The following is a 23,675-nucleotide window of genomic DNA, read 5'->3' on the forward strand; positions in this document are numbered from 1 at the left end:
AAAGCATGTCAAAGTGTAAATAGATAAATAGGTACCGCTCCAGTGGGAAGGTAAACAGCGTTTCCATGCGTTGCTCTGGGTTCACCAGAAGCAGCTTAGTCATGCTGGCTACATGACCTGGAAGCTGTCTGTGGACAAATGCTTCTCCCTCAGCCAGTAAAGCAAGATGAGCGCCGCAACCCTGGAGTCGTCTGTGACTGGACTTAACGGTCAGGGGTCCCTTTACCTAGTTGCTTTGGAAGATGATAATTAGGCACCCACACAACATGACCAGTCCAACAAAGTTGATGTTGAAGAATCATTGCTTCAACACTGGTGATCATTGCTTCTTCCAGTAGACTGGCATTAGTCCGCCTGTCTTCCCAGGTGATGTGTAAAAGATTTCGGAGACACCGTTGATGAAATCTTTCAAGGAGTTGGAGATGGTGTTTATACGTGGTCCACGTTTCACAAGCATACAGTAAGGTTGGTGGTACAATAGCTTTGTTAACAAGCATTTTGGTTTCCCATTAAGATATAGGTATACAAACACACATCTCCATAAATTGTAATATGGAAGGGATGTCACACTCTCCAAATGTTCAGTCAAAGGTGTGAGGGCGCAGACATCTCATATCCCCATGTCCACTGCTCCCTCTCCTTCCATTTCCAGTGGAGAGGATTGGTGTTGCTATGCATGGGAGCATAGGGCTGGCGTCCAGATAATTTTATGCTCTCATGCATTTGGCTGAGCACTCTTGTGCCGTATCTGAACTTCACAAAATGCCCTGGAAAATCTAAAAAGCGGGATAATAATAAAATGCCTTTGTCTTATCATAGCCATATGGTCCTTTGTTTTCAGTTTATTTTTGTAATCACTTGTAAAGGTGGGTAATGCGTGGTACGCAGGAACCATTTTTAACTGAAACTGCTGTACCCAGAAATCTGGGGTGTTAAATGTTGGATTTTTGATTTTGACGCTTGTAATGTTTTCCTGAGGAAGGATGCAATGTTGAAGATGCGCTTTATCAGCCTTTGCTATGGCAACTAATGGCAGCAAGATAGGCTCTTCTCCTGGGCAGAGTGTCTTCTAGAAAACAACGGTACTAGTAGTTCTGTCAAACAATGTTAAGAATGTTATTTTGAAGAGACAAGTGATATATCAGCATGTTCCAGGGTGTCCTATCCAAACACAAGTGTTCTTGTTTCGATACCACTGAATTAGGGGGGGGGAGGTTCAAAAAGTATCTACATTGTGCTTAGGGAATAACTTGCACCTAAATATTAGCAAGACAAAGGAGATGGTGTTGGACTTTCGGACTCGCCTCTACGTCACTGCGCACGGCGCGGCCCACCCCCAAAACGTGTGCCCCGCCACTATGCAGAGTGTGCCCTGCCCCAAAACGTGTGCCGTGCCCCACCTCCAGAACACGCGCCACGTCACTGGGGGCAGTGCGCCTGCTCTCCACCCCTGGTGGTGGAGTATAGCACTCCGCCGCTGCAGAGCACATGGAAACGCCATTTACCTTCCCGCCGCAGTGGTACCTATTTATCTACTTACAATGGCATGCTTTCAAACCGCTAGGTTGGCAGTAGCTGAGACAGAGCAACGGGAGCTCACTCCGCCATGTGGATTTGAATCATCGACCTTGTGATCAGCAAGCCCAAGACGCTCAGTGGTTTAGACCACAGCACCACTTGCATCCTGAATAAACAATCACTGATAGGTCCACCCACCATTGTGAGGCTCAAAGCAATGAAGATGATGCCTCCTCAGCTGTTGCCATTGGCTGTGGGTTTCTTGTGATGTCACAAAAGCACTTGGCAACTGAGTGGATATCAAGGCAGGCCAAGGGGAAAGCCCTTTTCTGTTTCCAGCAGGACACACCTGGCAATGGATGTGACATCCAGTTCTGCCCAGGTTTCTTCCACTTGGAGGAGGCAAAGTGGTGAATGGAAGGAGGCAATCCTCTGGCAGTGGCATGCTAGGGAGCAATAATAAGGCAAGTTTGCTTGCTTGAAGGCTGCTGGTATCCATGGTTGGAAGCTGGAGGACGCCTCATGGTGGACCTAACAGTAGCTTCTGGCAAAATGGGACACTGTGAGGGAAACCAGAGCGCACGGAAACACAGTTTCCCTTCCCACTGCAGAATTTTTGTACTTGCACTGCCATGCTTTCGAACTGTTAGGCTGGCAGGAGCTGGGACAGAGCAATGGGAGCTCACTCCGTCATGGGGATTCAAGCTGCCGACCTTCTGCTCAGCAAGCCCAAGAGGCTCAGTGGTTTAGACCACAGCACCACCCATTGTATTAATATATAAGGCATAGTACAGGTCAGGACCAGTTTACTTGAGGGACACCTTTATCCAGGGCTATTTTTCATCATGAAGCTCACCCTTGTTCTCTTATAATGGCAATGGTGTCCACCTGACAGGTACCAGAACTGAGGTCCACTGAGCTCTGGCTGGAAGAAGAAAAAAAGCCCTGCATACGTCTACTAACTGCACTTTCCAGAAACTATTTAAGATATTTTTGTTCTGACAGGTTTTCCCAACTAGATAAACTGGTCTCTGCCACAAGTGTCTATTTTGTATGGTTTTTGTTTTGTTTTCAGTGTATCTGTTTGGGTTTCCAAGTATGTTTTTAAATGTTTTAAATCTTTTTTTGTGTTTTACATCAAATTGAGGCAATTGTACAGAAGATGATTAATAAATTAAATAATAATAATTTACTCTATGATTATTAAAACATTAAAGTTTATAACTCTTCAGTATCATGCTATTGTTGAATGACTACAGTGGTACCTCGGATTACAAACGCTTCAGGTTACAAATGCTTCAGGTTACCGACTCCGCTAACCCAGAAATAGTACCTCGGGTTAAGAACTTTGCTTCAGGATGAGAACAGAAATCGGGCTTCGGCAGCGCGGCGGCAGCGGGAGGCCCCATTAGGTAAAGTGGTGCTTCAGGTTAAGAACAGTTTCAGGTTAAGAATGGACCTCCTAAACTAATCAAGTTCTTAACCAGAGGTACCACTGTATTTTAGTAATGTATGTAAGATATTATCGTGGTAATTTGCACAATGATCCTGCAAGATTAACCATTAATAATATCCAGTTACAGGTAGGTAGCCATGTTGGTCTGACGTAGTGGAAACTAAATAAAAAAAATTCCTTCCAGTAGCACCTTAGAGACCAACTAAGTTTGTCATTGGTATGAGCTTTTGTGTGCATGCACGAAACTTAGTTGGTCTCTAAGGTGCTACTGGAAGGAATTTTTTTATTTTGTTAGTAATAATATCCCTAAGGCATATACTTTTATAGAAGTCTGATTTCCCCCCTTCCTGTTTATTTCTCATATTATTTTAGCCTTGTCTGCATCACCCAGGCCTTCTGCATGATTACTTTAAAACACCAGTACAGCATTTTCCATTAGCGTGTTCAGGCCAGCATGCACCTGTAAAATCAACTCCATGCTCCATAAATTATACTAAATTACTATGGCTGTTGTGTCCCAATACATCATGCACCAAAAATTCTGACAATCCTTGCATTTCTATGTGATGCAGTAAATTATAAGATTTTTAATAGCCTAGCTTTTAAAGTACTTCTTTGCTCTTGGCATGCAATAATTGAAGTACTGGGAAAATCTCAATGCCAGACACAGATTATCTCTTATTTTTACATGTAAGCCAATACCCACTAAAGTCATGGAATAAAATCAATGTCCTCTTCTGGGTCATGAACTAGGTACATAATAGGAAGCAGAGCATGGGCATAAATGCACTGTTTTCTCAACAGAAGGATGTAGAAAATGGAGTCTTCCCAAATGTCAATAGTGGGAGCTGTGCTTTTTAATTTTTTTCATAAACAATCTAGAGCAGGGTTTCCCAAACTTGGGTCTCCAGCTGGTTTTGGACTACAATTCCCATCATCCCTGACCACTGGTCCTGCTAGCTAGGGATGATGAGAGTTGTAGTCCAAAACCAGATGGCAACGTTTGGAAACCCTGATCTAGAGTTAAGGGTAAGCATATCATCATATGCTGATGATAATTGTTCAGGATCAACAAAAAGGGATTGCAAACTGCTTCAAAAGGACTATTCAACCCAACAGAATGGGCCATAAAATGGCAAACGCAATTCAGCATAAACAAGCATAAAGTGAGGCATGTTGGTGGCCAAAAATCCTAATTTCACATGTACACTCATGGATTCTGAAGTGGCATCGACCGACCAGGAATGAGATTGTGTACAGTTCAGGTCACCTTACCTAATAAATGGTTATTGTAGAATTGGGAGAGGTTCAGAAACTGAGAGACTAACCACATTTCTTCCAGTTTTAGTCATTGTAGTAGGGTATTTGGAATATTTCATTCCTAATTTGTCACGGGCTAATATGGGTTAGATCAGGGGTCAGCAAACTTTTCGGCAGGGGGCTGGTCCACGATCCCTCAGACCTTGTGGGGGGCCGGACTATATTTTGAAAAAATATATGAATGAATTCCTCTGCCCCACAAATAACCCAGAGATGCATTTTAAATAAAAGGACACATTCTACTCATGTAAAAACACCAGGCAGGCCCCACAAATAACCCAGAGATGCATTTTAAATAAAAGGACACATTCTACTCATGTAAAAACATGCTGATTCCCGGATCATTCACGGGCCAGATTTAGAAGGCGATTGGGCCGCATCTGGCCCCCGGGCCTTAGTTTGAGGACCCCTGGGTTAGATCATAACAGCCACTTAGTTGTCTAGCTGGAAGAAAAGTGACTCCGTATTATTATAAATCTTTCTCGTTGTTACGTAGGTGGTAGCTTTTTATTTTCCTGTCATTGAAGAAGGAAAGACAGAGGTGAGCAAGTGGTTATCTGATCTATCTGCGGCAAGTAGAGCCGCTGATATAGCAAACATCACTACAAGCACTTCAAAATAATGGTTGGCACTGTTCAGTCAAAAGCTGAATCCACCATGGGATACGCCAGGTGACTGCTTCTTCATCTCCATCTTCTACTTGTGGCACCATTATAGAAGAAGAAAGGAATCCCACAAGAGTGGTCTGTGAATTAGAGCAGATCCGCACTTGTTTTCTCACTGTCTTTTCCCCTACGTGGTGTTCAGATGATGTGACTAATATTACAAACATTGTGTTTTGTGTATGGCTACCCTTCTCAGCAACTGCCTTGCTATTGGAAAGTATTTTCATTCTGTTTTCCTTTTTCCTCCCTCTCGCTAGTGAAATTTATTGTAACGAAGGCTATTTGTTGATTTCCATCTGGTCAATTTTACCAAGTCCACTGACCTTTTTCGGACCGTGGGAAGGCAATGCAATTAGGAATTGTGAAAGGGAACAGGTCCCCCCGCAGCCGGGTTCCCCCCTCCTCTATTGCCTTCATTTGTTGATCTGCCTACTGATGCTGAATCGGCAACGATGACTGTAGAAATCACTTTCCCCCCCCTATTAATCTGTATAATCATCTGTACAAGACAAAACACACCGTATAGTACACACAAAAGAAAAGATATGGAAACCAAGGTTAAGGCAGCTGAGATAAATAATCTTAACTATTACAGAAAACATGCTCAGAAATTAAAAACCTGGCGGGGCAGCATAAAGAACAAAAAAAATGCCAGGTGTTGTTTCACATATTTTCACCCCCCCCCCCAACTTCTTATTGTGAAAATATGTGGTGGCAACTTATATCAGACATTAAAAAGGTACTTCGGTTTTCGAACATCTTGGAAGTTGAATGTTGAATGTTTCGGTTTTCAAATGCTTTTCAGAAGTCGAACATGAAACACGGTTTCCATACTGAGTTTTTCATAAGTAAATGCTTCCGGAAGTAAATGCTTCGGTTTTCAAACATTTCAGAACTCGAATGGTCCTCCGGAACGGATTACGTTCGAAAACAGGTACCACTGTACCGGTAGCACAAAACAAACAATTCAGTATATAAAAAAAAGGTTTTAACCTTGATTAATTTAAGTATCGTACACAGTATGAACTAGCATAAACTAGTGTTGCTACCATGGTGACAATTATGACAGCACCAAGAATTCTGAAAGAATTCTGAAATCTGGGTGCCTCTCACCTAACTTCTGAAAAGCAGGAACCCAGATAAAGGTCTTAAAATATTATATTAACTGTTGGGAAAGTACATATGAGAGAAGATATATGATAGTCACCGTCATTCAAAACCCTACTGTTAAGGAAATTATACCTTACTGATATTTTAGCATACTGCAATAAAGCATTTTTTAAAACTGGGGGTGGGGGGAGAGAGAGAACTGGAAAATCCTCCTCAGGTGTTACGAAAATCAGGACCAAGCCGAAATTGCCTTCCCAATGTCTTACTGCCCCATTTGCAGATGGTGACATGGGGAATATTTTGATGGTTATGGGTGGGGGAATGAAACTGATGCTTTCTTGCTTTCCGTTGCTGGCTGGCTGCTGCTATCTTTTCCCCAATATCCTCCATCAGAGTGATATTCTATCGCCACACTTAGCATTGTTCCTTGGATTTTTTTGGGGGGGGGAGGATGAGGAGTCAGCAGCTGTTGGTAGAATAGCAGTGGGATCTAGCTCTCACAAATTCTGTTCTTCTCCCTGAATTTTGCTCCCCTTTTGATTTCGGCTCCCCTTTTGTCCCCCACCCCCTTGTTATACTTCAAGCTCAATTTGGACTCTGTAGTATCTGAAGTCAGTTGAGGTTGGTGTAAAAGGGTCATCGTGACACTCTGAACTTCTGTTAACTGAGGTGAGGCAAAACCTCTGTGACATCATGTTTCTTTTCCTCCCTGAACTTAAAATCCGGCCACGCATTTGACTTTTACACCTGGAAAGTTTGCATATATGAGTAAATAAGTTGTTCTTTTTGGTGTTCCTGCTTATTTTGAAGGAGGAGAGTTCAGAGAACAGAGCTTTGCGGAGATGTGCCCTCTTTTAGAGTTTGGGAAGCTTTGGATTAGTGCTTAAGAACTCCTTCTACGCAACTCCCTCCCCCCTGGGCTTAACAAATACTTCCCCTGGAACTGTTGGCGTTTGCAGAGCAAATATTTGGTCACTGTGTGGCTGGAAGGAAACTAATTTGGTGCAAGGTTCAAGTATGCTAAACTGTGCATTACACTAAATGTGTGTGTTTGGTTGTGTGGTTTGTGGTAACAACTGATTGTTTGGGGGTTATCCAGATTGGTCCCGAAGAGAAGAAGTTCAACTTCTTTGCTAGAGCCATAGAGCTCATGAACTCCCTTCTCCGCCCCCCTCAAGCTGCCATAGGCACCAAATCTATGGGGCCTCTTCAAATCCCCCAGTAGAATATTTAGGGGAGCTCCCTGAAATATACTCGGAAACGAGAGTGAATTTTATGCTCTTTATTTGGCTTGTAGTAGCAACAGAAGAAGAAGAGACGAATGGCTCTTTCCCCCAAACGTCTGCTTATATACATTATTTACACAATGGGCCTTGCGTGATTGGCTACTTTAGGGCTGCACCTGTAGGCCAATCAGGTTGCGGATTCACTTCTGCCAGCAGCCTGATTGGCTGCTCCTGCAGGGTAATCAGGTTGAAGACTTGCTTCATCCAGGAGCCTGATTGGCTGCTCCTGCAGGCCAATCAGGTTGCTGATTCACTTCCACCTGGAGCTGGATTGGGTGGCTCCTGCAGACCAACCAGACTGCTGCATTCTGGACCCTATTGTTCTAGGATTCAGCTCAGTACATAACACTCCCCCAAAAATATTTCCTGCAAGCTAGTGCCCTTGGGCAGACACTTCATCCCCCCCCCCCGCCACGCGCCACCATCTGGAGAGGTCAGTAGGAGAGGTTGGAGAGGTGGTGGGTGGGCAAGGGGCAGGGTGCGAGAGGTGGGTGTGCAGGCAGAAATTTGTTGTAGGCACGCGGGGGGTGAGAGGCGAGCAAGGAGGGAAAGGGAAGCCTGTGCCCAGTCGCAAGCAGTGTCGGAAGGTGTGTTCCGCAGAAATGCGAGGAGGGGGGGAGAAGTGTGGGGCGGCCCCCATACAGTGGTACCTTGGTTCTCAAACTTAATCCGTTCCAGAAGTCCATTCCAAAACCAAAGCGTTCCAAAACCAACGGGCCCTTTCCCATAGAAAGTAATGCAAAACAGATTAATCCGTTCCAGACTTTTAAAAACAACCTCTAAAACAGCCATTTAACATGAATTTTACTATCTAACGAGACCATTGATACATAAAATAAAAGCAATCATCAATGTACTGTACTATAAATAAGACAGTATTGTAGATGATAAAAATTCAAATTTCTTTTTTTCCCCATACCTGCACTGATGATAGTCATTGTTTTGATGTGGGGCCTCAGCCCAGTATACCTGAAGGAGCGTCTCCACCCCCATCGTTCTGCCCAGACACTGAGGTCCAGTGCTGAGGGCCTTCTGGTGGTTCCTTCACTTACCAGACTTTTAGAAGACATCTGAAGACAGCCCTGTTTAGGGAAGCTTTTAATGTTGAATAGATTATTGTATTTTAATATTTTGTTGGAAGCTGCCCAGCGTGGCTGGGGAAACCGGCCAGATGGGCGGGGTACAAATTATTATTATTATTATTATTATTATTATTATTATTATTATTATTATTAATATACCATTTCCGCAGGCACACAGTCAATCAATCAATAGCTGAACTGGGAATATATGGAAATTGCAAAACTAACATTGAGAATAAGACAGCGAGGCAGCGAGGTGTACATGAAAGAATGGGGAAAATTTATAGCATATATAGATAAGATAGTTGAAACAAAATAACATCTTAAATAAGAAATTACTCACAGAAGGAAACAAACTCACAACAAGAAATTAAAAAGCTTTATTGGACATACAGATAGAAAATACAGTACAATGTATAGTATAAATAAATAAATAAATAAATAAATACGTATATATATATATATATATATATATATATATATATACACACACCGTATATACAAAAAGAGGATTAAACAAGAAAATATGAGTACAAAAAGAAAGAGGATGAAGGTTTAAAAACGATATGAAGAATGTTGAAAATAGACTGAAACTATAAGGAATGTTATACCGTGCAACCAAACATATGAACAGCAGAAGAAAGTAGTGTGGAAGTCGATCATCGGAAATCTTTGTAACTTTAGGTTTGAACTTTAAGAGTTGTTGTTATTATACTAAGTTGTATTTTTATTTGAGAATTCTAGAGAATTTGTAAAGATAATGAATGTAATGAGCCCAAATGTCTGATAATGGAATATGTAGTATGCGAAAACTAATAAAAAGTAATTAAAAAATAATAATAGCTGAACTGGGTTCCACACAGAAAACAAATTAACCAAAAAAAGCCTCAAAAAGAAAAGCACAAAATAAATAGAAAAAACAAAAGCGCCAAACTTAATCCATTCCAGAAGTCCATTTGACTTCCGAAATGTTCGAAAACCAAGGCGCAGCTTCTGATTGGTGCAGGCGCCCTGGAAACAATAGCTGAGAGCCACATCGGATGTTCAGTTTCTGAAAAACATTTGAAAACTGGAACACTTACTTCCGGGTTTCCGGCGTTTGAGTACCAAGGCATTTGGGATCCACGGTACCACTGTATTTTGTTCAAATTGGCGCCGATGCAATCTGCTGTTTGTCACTGGAAGGAAGCTGCTGTTGGATCCAGTAAGGAAACTCTTGCTTTCCCACATTCTAGGAACGTTTCCTCTCGATGGATGGGCTTGGATTCCATTTAGAGACTCTGAAGGCTCCCACTGGCAGAATAGTGAGGCATTTTTTTTGCCAATTCTCCTTTCCTTCCATACTGCTCTGGCGGGTCTCTAGAATACAGTAGCTTTTTTGGAGAGTCGAGGGGGCTGTGAGGGGCTCCCCGCTTCTGCCGATGGGGACATTGTGTGAACAGGATTCAGCTCTTAAGCAGTCTGGATCCAAGCCATTGTCTCTGCAGAGAACATGTAAAATAAAGCTATGATAATGCAATACAAGGAAAGGAATGGCCAATTATAGAAGAAGCTGTCAGTGTTGTCTGAGCTGTTCTGCAAGAGAGACTATCTAATGCTACTGTAGTATATGAAAAGTTTAACCAGTCCTACTGAGGACCTTTGGAATTGCAGATGAGGATCGTGTACTGATGCCAACGATATTTTCAGGCCAGTTGTATCGCCTCCACCCTCACCCACTTATGTTATCCTTTCTGGTTTCAGTTGCTTGATCAGTGCTATTGGCTTCATGACAAATGTTTTCACTCAAGCCAGAGACAAGAGGAATCTCTGCCAAGCCAAGGCTAATGCAGTGTTGGTTTATTCTGTTTTTACAATTTGCTGAGTTTATCTGGCAGTCATTTACTGACATTCAAACACATCTGCTCTATCGCTTGATATGCATTTTAATATATAAAATCGAGTGATAAACAAAGCTTAGGATCTCAAGGCACCAAGTTCTCATTTTTTAAAAAGTCAGAATGTCGATCCACACTTCATATGTGGAGTCCCGGCTTTGTGTCTGTAATAATAATAATAATAATAATAATAATAATAATAATAATAATAATAATAATAATATATTTATACCCTGCCCATCTGGCTGGGTTTCCCCAGCCACTCTGGGCGGCTTCCAACAGAAAAATGAAATGAAATAATCTATTAAACATTAAAAGCCTCCCTAAACAGGGCTGCCTTCAGATGTCTTCTAAAAATCTGGTAGCTGTTTTTCTCTTTGACATCTGGTGAGAGGGCATTCCACAGGGCGGGCGCAACTACCTAGAAGGCCCTCTGCCTGGTTCCCTGCAACTTGGCTTCTGGCAACGAGGGGACCACCAGAAGGCCATCGGTACTGGACCTCAGTGTCCGGGCAGAACGATGGGGGTGGAGGCGCTCCTTCAGGTATACTGGACCGAGGGCATTTAAGGCTTTGAAGGTCAGCACCAACATTTTGAACTGTGCTCGGAAACGTACTGGGAGCCAATGTAGATCTTTCAAGACCGGTGTTATGTGGTCTCAGCGGCCGCTCCCAGTCACCAGTCTAGCTGCCGCATTCTGGATTAGTTGTAGTTTCCGAGTCACCTTCAGAGGTGGCCCCACGTAGAGCGCATTGCAGTAGTCTAAGCGGGAGAGAGCATGCACCACTCTGGTGAGACAGTCCGCAGGCAGGTAGGGTCTCAGCCTGCGTACCAGATGGAGCTGATAGACAGCTGCCCTGGACACAGAATTGACCTGCGCCTCCATGGACAGCTGTGAGTCCAGAATGACTCCCAGGCTGCGCACCTGGTCCTTCAGGGGTATAGTTACCCCATTCAGGACCAGGGAGTCCTCCACACCTGCCCGCCTCCTGTCCCCCACAAACAGTACTTCTGTCTTGTCAGGATTCAACCTCAATCTATTAGCCGCCATCCATCCTCCAACCGCCTCCAGGCACTCACACAGGACCTTCACCGCCTTCACTGGTTCTGATTTGAAAGAGAGGTAGAGCTGGGTATCATCCGCATACTGATGAACACCCAGTCCAAACCCCCTGGTGATCTCTCCCAGCGGCTGCAGGTAGATGTTAAAAAGCATGGGGGAGAGGACAGAGCCCTGAGGCAACCCACAAGTGAGAGCCCAGGGGTCTGAACACTCACCCCCCCCACACCATTTTCTGAACACGGCCCAGGAGGAAGGAGCGGAACCACTGCATGAGAGTGCCCCTGTAGAATAAGGCTTAGTAAATTTCTTCGCAGCTTTGCAGTACAGTCGTCCCTTGGATCCCGAACGCCTCGCGAGCCGAATGTTTTGGCTCCCCAACCCTCTCAAACCCATAAGTGAGTGTTCTGGTTTGCGAACGTTCTTCGGAACCCGGATGTCCGACGCAGCTTCCACGGCTTCTGATTGGCTGCAGGAGCCTCCTGCCATTTGGAAGCTGTGCCTTGGTTTCCGAATGTTTTGGAAGTTGAACGGATTCCGTTTGACTTCTGAGGTACCACTCTACATTTAAGAGATTCACTGAATGGCAAGAAGTTGTATTACATAATGATCAATATCCAATGTGGCACATGGATGATTGTGCAGGGGAAATTTCTTGCCACTTCTTCCCCAGTGGAGACCCTGTTCGCCCTCTAAGCTAAAGCCTCTCCTAAGACTCCAGGGAACCTCAGGTGAAGCCAGAGGAATGAATGTCATACCCTACGACATTTTTCCAATGAAAATAGGGATGTCCTATTCCATCAACATCATACCCAGCCCATCTGACTGGACTGCCCCAGCCACTCTGGGCAGCTTCCAACAAATATAATGAAAACATAATAAAACATTAAACATCAAAACACTTCCCTATACAGGGCTGCCTTCACATGTCTTCTAAAGGTTATACAGGTGAAACTCAGAAAATTAGAATATCGTCAAAAAGTGCATTTATTTCACTAATGCAACTTATTATTTTTTATTTTTCTTTTAATTTTTACAAATGATTTCTTTTGGAAATTCCACAGTAATGAAACAAATAGTTACAATAATACAAAAATAAACAAAAAATGAACATCGCTATTACAATACATTAATTACATTCCATTTATAACTGACCCGCCTAACGACAAATAATTACAATTACAACAAATAAAGGCTTGACATATCTTGCTTTGCATGTCATGCATCTATCTCATATATTGGTTTCACCTTTTAAGTTGCATTACTGAAATAAATGCACTTTTCGACGATATTCTAATTTTCCGAGTTTCACCTGTATAGTTATCTCCTTGGCTTGGGGGTTTGCATAACTCCATACCCTCCAACATTTCTCTGATGAAAATAGGGACGTCCTAAGAAAAACGGGGAATTTCTGGGATCAAATCAGAAACCAGGGTGCCTTCTGTAACTCCGGGACTTGTCTTAGATAATAGGGAGACTAGCAGGGTCTGGAAACTTGGGAGGGCTGCAGTGGGAGCAGGCCACTGGGTAAAATTGGGTGAAGGCAGCTTATGAGAAAGTGCCCCGAGTGCATAGGCAGTAATCCTTAAGATGGCAGCAGTGCAGGGCACGGGAGAATGATGCAACATGAGAGTACTATTGGCACAGAAATTGAAACAAGAAGTGTTACCGATGAAGGAAGAATGGCAGATGAAATTAATGGACTACACAGAATTGGATAAGATGACAGGGAGAATTCGAAACCGGTAGGACCAGAGGTTCTTGGAAGATTGGAATAAATTTGAGAACTATTTGAAGAATAACTGTAAACAACAGATCGCGCTAGTAGGGTTGCGAGAAGTTTTGTAAGGAGAATTATATGAAACGTTATAGAGAAAATTTAGGAAAGGAATAATTTGCTATAGATTATTAAAAGTAATAGTGAAATTAAGGAAATACAGTGGTACCTCGGTTTACAAACACAATTGGTTCCGGACGTCTGTACTTAACCTGAAGTGTACTTAACCTGAAGCGAACTTTCCCATTGAAAGTAATGAAAAGTGGATTAATCCGTTCCAGACAGGTCCGTGGAGCACTTAAACTGAAGCGTACTTAACCTGAAGCGAACTTTCCCATTTAAAGTAATGGAAAGTGGATTAATCTGTTCCAGACGGTCCGTGGAGTACTTAAACTGAAGCGTACTTAACCTGAAGCGAACTTTCCCATTGAAAGTAATGGAAAGTGGATTAATCCGTTCCAGACGATCCGCAGAGTACTTAAACTGAAGCGTACTTAACCTGAAGCGAACTTTCCCATTGAAAGTAATGGAAAGTGGATTAATCCGTTCCAGACAGGTCCGCGGAGTACTTAAACTGAAAATACTCAAACCGAGGCATACTTAAACCGAGGTATGACTGTACAACATTAAGTTAAGAAGATTGGAAATTTTTAGACGTGGTTGATGGAAGTCCAAAATATTGTTTAAGATATGAATATATGTGAAGTGATGTATGGAAAATATATGTAAAATCATATGTGTGTGTGTGTGTGTGTGTGAGAGAGAGAGAGAGAGAGAGAGAGAGAGAGAGAGAGAGAGAGAGAGAGAGAGAGAGAGAGAATGATGCAACTTGAGGAAGGGGGTCATGGCAGGAAGTTAGCCAGTTGATGTTAGAAATGTACCTTGTCCAATTTTTACCATTCGGTTTTCATCCAGTGAACAACTCTATACTTTTCTTTTCTTTTTAAAGTTGAATCATTGTAGCTATGGCATGACGATTCCAACTCCCAAAGTGGCTGATAACAATGAATTAAACCCTGAATTGGGTCTGGAAATGAATGGGCAACCGAACCAACAGTTTTAAAATGGGGGTTATTATCACAACCAGGAGGCATGTTCCATTTTTGTCCTCCAATCCCTATAGTTTTTTGGGTTGTTGTTTTTTTCCAATTTATGCTCCTGCAATTCCACTCAGAGAGACTTGGAAGTCAATAGATTGATAGTCTTGAAATAGTATCCCAGCCTTCTCCAGCTTGGTGCTGGCCAGAGGTTTATCCCTCCCCATTGGTTGTGCTGGCTGAGGATAATGGGAAATATAGACCAAAACACCTGGAGAGCACGAAGTTGGGGGGGGGAGTGTGATATGCTATTAAATGACTAAAGCAGTTCTTCAAACTGTCCTGTTTTTATTAAGGAAACTTCTATTGGGTATTCTGCACTAGCAGTAAGGAAATTAACCTTGCTTGCTGGTGGTATTTCCAGAACATGCTTTGGAAAAAGATTCAAGAATTGAAAGAGGAAGGAACTGAAATGAAAGAGATTTGTTTATGTAAAAAGTTAAAGAGTCAAAGCTGTAATTTTTATTTTATTTTTACAAATTTTGCCTCCCTTTATTGAGCACTCATGTTTAAAAAACAAATCCTATTTTTTGGCTGCAGCCTTTTATACACTGAAGGTGACAGGACTTATTTCTGAGCAAATTTGTATTGGATGACACGGCACATGTTCATTTTCTTTTGGGTCAAGTTGCTTCAATATTTTTAACAAAAACTACTCAGGCAAAAAAAAAAAATGTGAGCACACCTAAACTCATTATATGTTGTGAAAAAAAGAACTTTGATGATTATCCAAGCAATTATTCTTGGATGTAATTAGCATTCAGGATCAGAACTGAAGACTGAACAGTCATTTTGCTTTAAGACACTAATGTGTTTGTTAATGGTTTCACACGTTCTTTGTTTCACTGTTGAAATAATGAAGCTGCAGACTATTCTTCTATTTCTCCATTCAAGACCCACCATCTAAAGTGTTCATAATCCTTAGAGTACCTAAAAAAAACCCCACAGAACGGACAATTTATGGTAGAATACTTATGACCATCCCTTTACATTCATTTCAAAGAATGTCTAATAAGAATTGCACCAGATTAGCACAGGAGAATTTGTTAAAATTGATAGTTTGCTGGTGAATTTAGTTAGTATATTCAAAGATTAATTCTTGGCCCTCCATCACAATCTTCTTTGACGATCACTTGTAGCCGAATAAGATTGTCGTCCATGAACATGGTCTTAGCAGAGTGTCAAAAGATGACACAATATCATAGAGGTATCAACATAGTTTCTGCTCTTTAAAAAATCAAAACAAAACTCTATATATTCCATGGGCGTACCCAGGATCAAAACTAGGGGGGGCAAGGGGAGGGGCCAAGGCACGGAAGGGGAGGGGCCACAAAGTGGGCGGGAACGGCGAACTCGCGCTCCGCCGGGCTGTGCCCCTCCCTAGCAGCAGGGCTGGTGGGCGGAGGCGGAGCCCAGCCCGGCGGAGCGCGAGTTCGGCGTTCCCGCCCACCGCGCCGCGCTCCCTGGTTCCCCGCCGCGCTTGGCCTTGCCTGAGGGCGCGCCGGGGAGCTCGAGGGAGGGTGTGGCGCGGTGCGGCGGGAATGGCGAACTCGCGCTCCGCCGGGCTGTGCTCCGCCTCTGCCCACCGGCCCTGCTTCTAGAGTAGGGCAGCTGCCCTAACTTGCCACATGGTGGGTACGCCCTTGATATATTCTGAGTAGTCTTGGGGTCAACAAGTGCTGGCTGCTCTGCCTGGGTCACACATAACACTAAAGCGTGGTTTATTAAACTATGGCATAGTGTTAAATTGCTGGGCAAGGTTCACACACAGCAATGGCTTGACAACAAACCACAATGTGAAACCATGGTTTGCTGGTGCCTTATGTACCTTGGTTTGTTTTCAATATTGCTTGCTGTTGCACCCTTCCTCGACCATGTTTTGTTCTCTAGTAACATTTTCTGGTGGTTGCAAATAAGGATTCATAGAATCATAGAATCATAGAGTTGGAAGAGACCACAAGGGCCATCCAGTCCAACCCCCTGCCAAGCAGGAAACACCATCAAAGCATTCTTGACATATGCCTGTCAAGCCTCTGCTTAAAGACCCCCAAAAAAGGAGACTCCACCACACTCCTTGGTAGCAAATTCCACTGCCGATTCAAGTGTTGACAAGAAATCTCACTGTTTCTCAAAAGCTCCTGCAGAGATTTGTTGAGCTGAAGTGCAGACACGATGTGATTGCCTTTTGATAAAAAAAACAACAACCAGTATTTCTTCTAGTTGCACACCATATAAAACTATCTCTGGACCTTGAAGTTACTTAAGCTCCGACACCAGGCATCCCCAAACTGCGGCCCTCCAGATGTTTTGGCCTACAACTCCCATGATCCCTAGCTAAGAGGACCAGTGGTCAGGGATGATGGGAATTGTAGTCCAAAACATCTGGAGGGCCGAAGTTTGGGGATGCCTGTCCTACACTTTTGCCAGCGAATTCCCAGAATTAGAAGCCTAACCTTGCTCAGAACTGTGGCTGGAGATCCTTCTTGCCTAGTGAACAAGTTCACCACGGCAATTACTCTATAGGAATTGAAGTTTGTTTTTTTAAAAAAAGATCCTATGCTGACTCCAGGGAAAATCCCACCATCTTTTCCTGTTATCCCAGTTTACAAGAATCCTTTCCGGAGCTGAATGCTGCTGACCACTCAGTGCTTGGGGCTGATTCTTGCAGCTGCTTCTGTTCATCTTCATCACACTGTTTGGGATCATCTAGGTGGTAAAAATGTTGAATCAGCTGTCGCTGCAGCTACTGCTCTTTTGCAAACACGTGGCCGGCAGGGACTACAGGAAGCTGCGGTTGTTCGCTCAGGAAAGTGACACAAGTAAAGCAAGGATGTGATTGATGGATGTGGTTGGTTTTCTTGTGGTCTGCAGGATCAGAAAGACTGCTTTGACTCTCTCCAAAACGCAGGCTGAATGGACCACGAAACAAAGGGACTTGTGCCTTCTTAGCAGCATACAGGGAGACCAGCACTCGCTGGAATGCTAAGTCCTTTCGTGATGCTTTTAAGGACAAGCTCCTGCTCTTTTGCATATTGAAAGTCAATTCAGGTTAATTTGAGAATGGAGGTCTACAAAGGCAAGGCGCTTCATTACCACCATGACATTTCAGTAGCTTCTGGGGCAGTTGCAATGGATTAGACAAAATACCAGCTCAGCAGAGATCCGTTCCGTGGCCCAAGTATACGCTTCAGAGGATGGCATTTGGGTCATGCAGCTGCATGTACTTCATTTAAGTCACTATCATATATGCTGGCTCAGCGGCTCGATTGCAAAAGCGGGGAGCTTAAAGGAAAGAGAGGAATACCTGCAATCCAAAAGCTAATTTTCGCAGCAACCTCTACTTACGAATTTAATCCGTTCCGAATGCACATTCGTAAGTAGAAACATTCGTAAGTCGAAACAATGTTTCCCATAGGAATGCATTGGGAATGGATTAATTCGTTCCGGAGCCTAGGAAAAAGACCCTTTAAAAGAGACTTTAAAGGCATGCACAGCAACATTACCTTTCAGTGCAGGGAGCGCGGGCGGGTGGCGGCGAGGCGGCAGGTTAGTTGTGGCGGCGGGGGCCTGATCCGGCCGTAGGCTGAGTGGGGGAGACAGCGATCTGGTGGGAGGCCGGCTAGTGGCGGCGGCGGAGCCCGATCCGGCCGTAGGCCGAGCGCCGTAGGTGGCAGGAGGCCGCTAGCGGAGGTGGTGGGCCCTGATCCGGCCATGGGCCGAGCACACAAGGTGGCGGGACGCCGCTAGCGGCGGCAGCGGGGCCCGATCCGGCCGTGGGCTGAGCACACGAGGCGGCGGGAGGCCGCTAGCGGAGGCGGCGGGGCCCGATCCAGCCGTGGCCGGAGCGTCCGAGGCGGTGGGAGGCCATTAGTGGCGGCAGCGGGGGCCCGATCCAGCCTTCGGATGTCAAAAAAATTAGTAAGCGGGCCCCAATTTGTATCGTTCGTAAGTAGAACTTTTCGTAAGTAGGGTTATTCGTTTGTCAAGGTACCACTGTATATAAAAACACAATAAAACATTAAATATTTTTTTAAAAAAAACACTTCTCTACACAGGATTGCCTTCAGACGGCTTGGAGGTCAGATAACTCCATACCCTCCAACATTTCTCCAATGAAAATAGGGACATCCTAAGGAAAAATGGGACATTCCAGGATCAAATCAGAAACTGGGATGCCTTCTCTAAATCAGGGATGTCCCTGGAAAATAGGGACACTTGGAGGGTCTGTTGTTGTAATCAGAGCTTCTCTACTCAAAATTACTCATTTCTAAAACTTCCCTTCCTTAGAGCAGACTAATCTGACAAGGTGTCTTCCTGATGGCAGCTCCCATCAGCCCCAACCACCAGGATCAATGGTTAGAAATGATGAGTCTGTAGTCAACATCTGGAGGGCATCGTGTTAGCTACTCCTACCCTGGTGGAAGTGATTCTGAGTCTTGTTCCATGCATTCTTGTTTCCCACATGGTTCTGCCCTAAGGCAGCTTTCTACATTTTGCACTATAGCTTTGAGCAGTGATGTTGACATTCAGATGAAAAAGGTGCCAGTATATTCTTTAAACCTGAATTTCTCACAGTAGTGATACGTAGGTCTCTGATACGTTAATTTGTAGATGCCCACTATGAATGTGGTTCTAATTCGGCCATATGCTTTATATTGCATAATTTGAAATATAGGCAAAGAATGGTCTTTTGCACACAAAAACAAGCAAGCAAGCAAACAAATAAACTTTCAGTTAACTAAACAGACGAGCTTGTTTTACTTCCTTCCTGATCCTTAAAAGCACTTTCATTGGTGTATGTGTGTGTTTGTGTGCGATAATTGCATCTTAATTCAATAAAATAATCAATTTGTTGATTTTAAAATCATTACTGTACTGAAGAAGAGGTCTGTATTCAATCCCTGCCCCCTACACACACACACACACACAAAATATTGGGTATTATTTCTGTGTTGTCTTTTATGCTCTAGCTCAGGGGTCATCAAACTTTTTCAGCAGGGGGCTGGTCCACTGTCCCTCAGACCATTGGGGGTGTGTGGACTATAATTTTTTTTGGGGGGGGGGGGAATGAACGAATTCCTATGCCCTACAAATAACCCAGAGATGCATTTTAAATAAAAGCACAAGTTCTACTCATATAAAAGCACCAGGCAGGCCCCACAAATAACCCAAAGATGCATTTTAAATTAAAGGGCACATTCTACTCATGTAAAAACACGCTGATTCCCAGACAGTCCGTGGGCCGGATTTAGAAGGCGATTGGGCCGCATCCGGCCCCTGGGCCTTAGGGACCCCTGTCCTATACCCTTTTAAAATGCGGCTCTTTTTTGTGGGGTTATTGTTCTAGCTCAATGGCAAGCCAGGATTCATTCAACGGAACTACAATCGTACCTTGGATCCCGAATGCCCTGGAACTCGGACGTTTTGGCTCATGAACAATTGTTCCAGTTTGTGAATGTTCTTTTGGAACCAGAACGTCTGATGCAGCTTCCTGCAGCCAATCAGAAGCCGTGATTTGGTTTTCAAACATTTTGTAAGTCAAATGGACTTCCAGAATGGATTCCGTTTGATTTCCAAGGTACGACTGTACAAGCTTCCCCTAGGGTTTGTGCTATATGTTAAACTAGGCAAAGGTTTGGTAAAAGGTAATTATTCTGTACCTTGACCTTAGGGAAATTACTCAAATTCTAGCTGGGTAATTGAATTATGTTTGCCTATGATTCTTCTGGATATGTTAAGCATTATATCATTGTCTGAAGCTTTCAGATACAGTTGCTAAATACCCACTGCATCTCCCATACATAGGTTCCAGCATGGTGGGGATGATACAATCTCTCCTTGGTTCATTTACTCAGACCAAATATGTCCAGCTTTACTGTGAATGCTTTCCCAGAGTGGGTGGAATTGGACGGTACAAGATTAATGACTTTACATAGCAAATGATTTGCTTGACTTCTTAGGCTAAAGACAGATGGTAGTTGCTCCAGAAGGTAGGAGATAGTTTTGAAAAGGAGTAATCACTCCTAAAGTCTACAGGCCTCCTCCATTTGGCTCTGGTACAATCTGTTCTGCAGATTTTCACTTCAGACTCAACTATACAGCTGCAAATAAAACATTTTAAGTGTGTTTTTAGTGCAATATACAATGTGACACTAGATGGCAATGTTGAGCCTTATGGAAAATTCAATGTCTTTTTTAAAAACGCCTTTCTTTTTTAAAAAAGCATTTTCAGAAAAGTTTTTTATCTGTGTGTAGATTCCACCTTGGTTTTGAAAATCTCCGAAATGCATTTGACTAGAAAGCTGGTGAAATCTGTGTGTACTTTATGGGAAACAAAGTCTTTCTTGCTAATTGGTCGATTCTCTTAAAATCCATTGCAAGTGTCTAGTCTTACAAGGCTAGAGCATGCTTACTTTGAAATACATCCCAATGGTTATCATAGTCTGGAGGAGGGCCTGACTGACTGGAATCTTGACCAGGAGCATTCCTGTTAGAGGGTTAGGATACACTGCAAGAATCTGTTGCAGACATCATGTGTCAAGTTCAAATCTGCCTTAAAAATGTCTTGCAAGCCACCTCTCATGCACCCGCTCAGCTTTGAAAGGAACTCTTCCAAAGAGTGCTGCTTTGATCTTCAGTTCTTGCTAAGCTTATATCAGTTGTTGATAACACCGTTTAGAAAAAAATATCCCTGGACAAATACTTGAGATTAGTCACCTAAAATTAAACTTCGGCAAACAGTTGAGGTGATTAAGATGCAAAAAGGATTCAAGGCCGCAGTCTGGAAATTGATGCTATGCCATTATATTCTTTCCCACCTGGGAGATGCTGCAGTCACTTTTTCTCCCACAGGTTTTGCATAGTTCCTGAGGGAAGGTGAGAAGCTACGGCTGCCTCAGGGGGCGCAGGTGGCCATTGAGCTTCTTGGGCTTGCCGATCAGAAGGTTGGCAGTTTGAATCTCCGCGACGGGCTGAGCTCCCATTGCTCTGTCCCAGCTCCTGCCAACCTAGCAGTTTGAAAGCATACCAGCGCAAGTAGATAAATTGGTATTGCTGTGGCGGGAAGGTAAATGGCGTTTCCGTGCACTCTGGTTTCCGTCACGGTGTCCCATTGTGCCAGAAGCGGTTTAGTCATGCTGACCACGTGACCCAGAAAGCTTTCTGCAGACAAATGCTGGCTCACTCAGCCTGAAAGCAACAACCCCATAGTCACATTTGATTGGACTTAACCATCCAGGGGTCCTTTACTTTTACCAAAACGTTCGGAAACCAAAGTGCAGCTTCTGATTGGCTGCAGGAAAGTCCTGCAGCCAATCGGAAGCCATGGAAGTCACATCAGACATTCGGGTTCCAAAGAACGTTCGCAAACCAGAACACTCACTTCCGGGTTTGCGGCGTTCAGGAGCCAAAATGTTCGACTCGCAAGGCAATTGGGATCCAAGGTACGACTGTATATATTAAAAAATCTTAGACTTAATGGTTTTCTTGGGCGTCCTTTACGTACTTCAAATATGAAGCACACAAATATCTCCTCTATCTCAACAGGCAAAAACTGATCCTCTGCATGGTGTCTCAGAAGTTAGTCCTGCTGTGCGGTGCAGACCTTATCCCCAAACCACCTCTAAATTAAGTATTTTTAAATTACTGTATTCCTCCTAATTAATATTCTGCCCACATGATGATTGCCCCCAGTCAACTTCTCCTAATATATTATGCACTCAGATCCTGCCCTCTGCTCCCACCCTCATACGGCGTAAGATTAAAACTTTCTATTAAGTATGATTGTGCACTGACCACAGGATTGGGTTCAGATTTGTAACTGTCACTTTAGGAAGCAGTCTGATCTATTCTGAGTCTTTTTCTGAACCATCCAATTATACTTCTATTTCTGGTCTGAAGCAGTTTAGCTAAAAACAAAGCTCTGTTTCTCACCATTCAGTATTAGAGGGAATAAAAAGTGGCATTATTATTATTATTATTATTATTATTATTATTATTATTATTATTATATTTGCTTCTTTTCTAGAAGTGGGTGACATCTGTAGGCATATCAGCCGCCCCTCAGAGTGGATTAAGACTGCCAAATTACAAACAAATCCATCCAGGGGGCTGGACATTTTGTTTCTTTGTAGAAAAAGGAATTGCCTCAAACTAGTTCATTGGAGGGGAGAACAGGATGAAATTTGCAGCAAAGGCATCCCTGCCAAATTTCAGAAGAATGGCTGTGATGCTTTTCCTGCAAGAACAGGCTTTGCAGTTTGGGAAGTGTAAAAAAAGGGGGGGGGAATCGCTTAATCACCCATAGTGTTTTGTGGCTTGAAAACTGAAGACACACGAGAAGTGCTCCTGAATAACAAACACATCAAATTGCAGACAAACAGATCCAGGGGCTTTTGTGCTTTTAAAGTTGATTGCAGGTAAGTAAAATGGATTCACTTTCCTCTGTGTGGTCTGCTTTCTACTTACTTATCCCTCCCCCGAACCACTGTGACTTGCAGAGCCATGGTAAATCTTCCCTGCTGGTTAAAAGAGAGATATGTCGAAAGAAGCCCCCTTTTCCTTTGTATATTGTAAACTTTACATCTAGAAAGCTCCACCCTTCCTCTACCCCAAACCAACGTTTCCTGTATGCAGTGCTTTTTTCTGGGGGTACACATACCCCTAAACATTTTGTGTACTTTGGTCCATTTACTATATTTATTTCCTCCGATTTGAACTATAAAATGGTGATTTTCTTGAGTTAAAAGGAGAGTACCCCTAAACTTTTTTTAAAAGAAAAAAAAGCACTGTCCCTACCTGGAGATGTTCGGGATTGAACCTGGGACCTCCTGCTTGTAAAGCAGATTGCCTAACACTGTGATATTGATATGTGTTTCATATTGTACAGTCATACCTCTAGTTACGTTCGCTGCGGGTTGAGTACGGGTTATGAACTTGCCGAACCTGAAAGTGCTGGAACGGGTTACTTCCGTGTTCGGCGATTTGCGCATGCACAGACGTGCCAAATGACATCACGTGCATGCGCAGAAGCACAGAATCACATGGCGAGCATGCGCAGATTTGGCGCTTCAGGTTCCATACTGCTCTGGATGCGAACGGGGCTCCGGAACAGATCCCATTCACATCCAGAGGTACCACTGTATTTGAAAGGAGATTGGGGTGGTTCTCTTAGAAATCAGGATAATGTGAAATGGAGATATGAATATGAACAGAGATGAAACAAGATGTTTCAGACAGGTGCCTCAAAGTTCTGAAGAACTTTGAAGACTGAGGAGCAGTGCCCCAGGTAGGTGGGTTGTCAAGGTAACAGTGACCTGCCCTCCTTTGTGACATCTTTTTCAATTCTGGCTTAAAAGTCACAAACCAGAGTTGTCCAGTCCAGGAGTCAGGAGGTAGAAAACATAGGTTTTGGTTGTGTGTTTCTACA

The 23,675-nt window shown here is 43.5% G+C and overlaps 1 protein-coding gene across 4 annotated transcripts in view; it reads left to right on the forward strand.

Moving 5' to 3' along the window:
• MARCHF3 (membrane associated ring-CH-type finger 3) overlaps positions 1-23,675 on the forward strand; it is a 175,341-nt gene that overhangs the window by 39,241 nt on the left and 112,425 nt on the right. The window contains exon 1 of one of the 4 annotated variants that reach the window (XM_088653003.1): positions 22,402-22,665. The exons of the other annotated variants lie outside the window; for them this stretch is intronic. The gene's annotated coding sequence lies outside the window, so the exon portion shown is untranslated. Of the gene's footprint in view, positions 1-22,401; positions 22,666-23,675 lie in introns of those variants that run through there. 4 annotated transcript variants of the gene reach the window in all.

This window comes from Zootoca vivipara, chromosome 10 (genome assembly GCF_965207765.1).
Source record: "Zootoca vivipara chromosome 10, rZooViv2.hap1.1, whole genome shotgun sequence".
Lineage (NCBI taxonomy): Eukaryota > Metazoa > Chordata > Lepidosauria > Squamata > Lacertidae > Zootoca > Zootoca vivipara.